The sequence below is a fragment of the Geospiza fortis genome, unplaced genomic scaffold (assembly GCF_000277835.1).
Source record: "Geospiza fortis unplaced genomic scaffold, GeoFor_1.0 scaffold583, whole genome shotgun sequence".
Lineage (NCBI taxonomy): Eukaryota > Metazoa > Chordata > Aves > Passeriformes > Thraupidae > Geospiza > Geospiza fortis.
In genome coordinates this window covers 521,938-526,455 of record NW_005054588.1, presented here as the reverse complement: position 1 = coordinate 526,455, position 4,518 = coordinate 521,938, and the positions used below count along the sequence as shown (strand labels likewise).

The following is a 4,518-nucleotide window of genomic DNA, read 5'->3' as shown; positions in this document are numbered from 1 at the left end:
TGGTGACACTCTGTGTGTCGTGGCTGTCTCAACTGTGACATATACACACATATATGCCCACTGTCTTGTTGCCCTGTAAACAGTGGTCCAAAATGGGACTTTTTGAGCCCTTCTGGACTGCAGAGGCTGTGACCAGCAACCTCCCTCTGAGTGTGGCCTCTCAGTGAGTGAACTCTCAAGTTTACTGCTCTCAGAGAATCCCTGATGAATCCTTGGCTGAGACCCCCACTCCTCGAGGCTTGATCCCAGGCTTGTGGAGAAGATAAAAAGGCATCTGAAGTATTTCCCTGCCTTTGAGGGGAATTTTTTGCAGATACCTTGTACAGACTCTTTATATCTGTGTACATAGTGTGCCTATGCTACAGTAAATGTGGGAGAAATGCTTGTCGCAGCTACAGCTGCTCTGAAGCTGCACAGGTAAATTTGGCCATAAGAAAAACCCAAATTGGCTAGCCTAGTTTGTAAAGAAGCGAGGCAATGCCAGGTTCTCCTGCCAGGCAAGGCAATGCCCCAGGATAGGTTCTCCTGCTTATATATTTTCTCCTGGAAAATATGTAAGTTTAAACATTTTTTATATAACTTCAACCAGGGTTGTTCACCTTTGCCCTGGGGGAAGAGAACTGAAGCTTCTTTCCAGGGCACTGTTTATCTGTGTGAGGCCTGATGAACTCAGCATATCAACAGACTGGGAATAGCCCCAAGAAGATAAAGGCCATCAACAGAACATCAGCAGCCATTTAGGAACATCTACCCCAGACTCTGCCTCTGGCACAGCTGGAGATACCTCCTGAAAAGCCTTAAGAAAAATCAAGGAATGAAAATCTAATTAACATCAGAAGGAAAGAAATCCAGATCCAATAGGACACCAAATATAAGAACTTTGCAACCTGGGACCAATGAATGCTGACTGAATTAATTTCTATGAGTTTTGACTGTATAAACCATCTGGAAAATCTTGTAAAAGCGGTGTGTGATGGAATAATTCTCTCTGGACAACTGGGCTATGTGTGTGGATGAGATGCTTTCTGTGGTACATCCTGGCCAGAACAACATCCTGGCCAGATAATAAAATAATGCCTTGACTCTCTAACTTTGAAAATGTTATCGGAGGGTGCCTTAGGTTGCAGTGCAAGATGTAACCAAAAGCATGTATACTGTTACCATCTGTTAAAACCAGGTGGGGCAGTTTTCCTTATCTCTTCCAGGACTCATCCCTGATAACTCCCTCCGGGAGGTTATCTTCTGCTAATGGGCCATCGAGTGTCCCCTCATGGCTGATAAAATTCCATCATCCCATTGTGAGATGCTCCGCCCAGGGGGAGGAGCCCAGCATTCCAAACTGGATATAAAGGGAAGTTTGGAACACGACAGGCAGCCTTTTCCACTGGATTCCCAGAGGAGCAGCTTTCTTCTCTGCTGCATTCCCAGAGGGAGACCAGGCCCATCTACAGCACCACTGGACCTTCAGAGTAAAACTCCACCTTTCTACAGGATCCCTGCTCCAACAGAACATCTGTCACTGAAGGAGGGCTACAGCCACCATTTATTGGGACTGCTGCCACTACCCTGACCCACAGGGGGCTCAGGTCTATTCTGACTCTGGCAGTGTTTTTGTACTGCTGCATTTTATTTTAAATTGTAGTTGTGACTTGGGATCTCCCACTGGTTTGCTTTCAAACCAGCACAGAGGGTTTTTGTTTTTCCCACAGTTGTGGTTCCAAAATTCTCAAGCACTTAAGTTTTTTAAAGTAACATAGGGCTGTAGGTAAATTTCTATTTAGCAATTGGCTCCTGCCTTTTCCAGAGGGGGCAGGATCTGGACAGGCCCAGGGTTGGGAGCAGGATTGGAACAGGGTTGGTGTCATGGGGAAGTCAGATTTTCTCAGCCCCAAGGCCATCTCCAACCGTATCAAATCCAAGGGGCTGCAGAAACTGCGCTGGTACTGCCAGATGTGCCAGAAGCAGTGCCGCGACGAGAACGGCTTCAGGTGTCACTGCATGTCCCAGTCCCACCAGAGACAGCTGCTGCTGGCTGCAGAGAACCCTCAGCAGTTCATGGATTACTTCTCTGAGGAATTCCGAAGGGATTTCCTGGAGTTGCTCAGGAGGCGGTTTGGAACAAGGAGAGTGCACAACAATGTCGTGTACAACGAGTACGTCAGCCATCGGGAGCACATCCACATGAATGCCACCCGCTGGGAGACCCTGACTGACTTCACCAAGTGGCTGGGGAGAGAAGGGCTTTGCAGGGTTGATGAGACCCCTAAAGGCTGGTACATCCAGTACATCGACAGGGACCCAGAGACCATTCACAGGCAGCAGGAACAGGAGAGGAAGAAGAAACAGGACCTTGATGATGAGGAAAAGACTGCTAAATTAATTGAACAACAAGTTAGAAGAGGTTTGGAGGGAAAAGAACTGGAAATGACAGTCTATACTGAATTGAACAGAGAAAATGAAGAAGAAAAAGTTACATTCAAATTAAACAAAGGATCAAGTACTTCAGTTGCAGCATCTTCTCAAACAAGTGTCCTTGCACTGAAGATGGTGGAGGGTGCAGTTAAAAGAACAGGAGCAGCTCATTGCTCTGGTCAGCCCAAAAAGAAAAAGAAGAAATCTGCACTTGATGAGATCATGGAGCTTGAAGAGGAGAAGAAAATAACATCTCGAACAGACTACTGGCTACAGCCTGACATCATTGTAAGAATTATGACACAAAAGCTCGCAGGGAAGTACCACAAGAAGAAGGCAGTTGTTAAGGAAGTGATTGACAAATACGCAGCAATTGTGAAGGTGATTGACTCTGGGGACAAACTGAAGCTTGATCAGATACATCTAGAAACTGTAATACCAGCACCAGGCAAGAAAGTACTGGTGTTAAATGGTGGGTACAGAGGAAATGAAGGCATTTTGGAGTCCATCAATGAGAAGAGGTTTTCAGTGACAATAACCATCAACTCAGGACCTTTAAAAGGGCGCAGAGTTGAAGATATCCAGTATGAAGATGTTTCCAAACTCGCCTGAGGTGCTAAATCATGCATCAGAGATTTGAGTTCTCAAAACCTTCTTCCTGAAATCTTTCAGGCAGACACAATGCTCTGTAGTATCGTAAATTCTAAATGAGTCCTTTGCTAAATTGTTACATTTAAGTTATAAGTTAAGCTAAATGCTGTAAAGTTTAAGGTGCTGTTGAGTTTAAATGCTGTAAAGTGCTATTGAACATTTAGTTCATATTCCTTTTTATCCTTACCCCTTTATCCTTTTGTCACACCCCCCCCAGACACCCTACCTCCATGTAAATAGTTTTCAGTTTATTTTGGTTTGGATTGATTGACTCTGGATTTTTGTTTCTTGCTTTTCCTTGGTGTACCTTCACCATCTAATAAATAAGTGAACCTTGCAAACAATGTTATAAATGTCAATATAAGTATTGGCTCTCACATTTATGTATTTGTTTTTTGCAAGTTATTATTGATCAAAATTATTTTAATATAATGCTATTTGTAACCCATTTTAACTGCTTTAACATTGTATGAAAAGCAGTTTTTGACAGTTTTTTCTGTCAAGTTTTGCTGCCAATGCTCTGGCCATGTGTAGTTGATAAATATTACTGTTTTAAATATATTATAGTTTAGACCTTTGTATAATATTAAAATAGAAACTGTGTACTATTAAATACTTTTATTTTAACTAACTCAAAGTTGTGAAATACCTGTGTTGGTTTGATGTATTAGTGGACTATCTTATCTGAATGATGAGATAACAGTGACAAGAATCAGGACACCAAGAGAAAGATTTACTGCTGACTCTCCAGTTTTCAGGAACTGTCAGAACAACAGAATGGAACCTCAAGAAGAAATAAAATACATCGATTTAATCCACAGGATGGCCTGCAGACAAGTCAAAGTTAAAACCAAGCAACAGAATTCCCAGAGCATGTACAACCACCTATAACCTCATTCATATGAATTTAACCAATGTAATTAAATTGTTGTAAGCTAATAGTGTGCTTTTGGCAGCACCCAACCACCCCACATTTTGTCCTTTTTATCCATTATTAAACTTCTACAAATTTTAAAGAGTGAGTGTTGTTTCTCACAATTAATTAGGAATTAATTGCACACGATAAAATGTGCACTGATGAAACAGACATGAAAAAGGACACCTGTTAGAAGGCAGCAGCAGTCACACACAGCTCAGGACACATGTACATTCCTGCATTAGCCATCACAGGGAGCTTGTACACGTCCCCAACACCAGGTGCTGCTCATCTGCAGCCTGGGCATGGCCTGGCAGGGTGCCAGATTTTTTTAATATATTTTTTTTTTTAACTTTTAAGAAGTTTTATTTCAGCTGCCAGCCCCTGTCCTGGTGCAGGTTCACTCCCGAACTTTACTCTCTTGCATGCCACAGCCCACCCCATTTCTCACAGGCCTAGCAGGGCTGTGCCATGGAATAGAGATGACATTGTGGAGAGAGAGATTGAGCTAGAAACAAGTTTCAGAAGATGGCCTTGCA

General features: G+C 42.9%; 1 pseudogene; it reads left to right on the top strand.

The window, feature by feature from the left end:
* The first annotated feature begins 1,863 nt into the window (after positions 1-1,863).
* On the top strand, positions 1,864-3,024 carry LOC102041364 (annotated as a pseudogene).
* Positions 3,025-4,518: the final 1,494 nt, after the last annotated feature.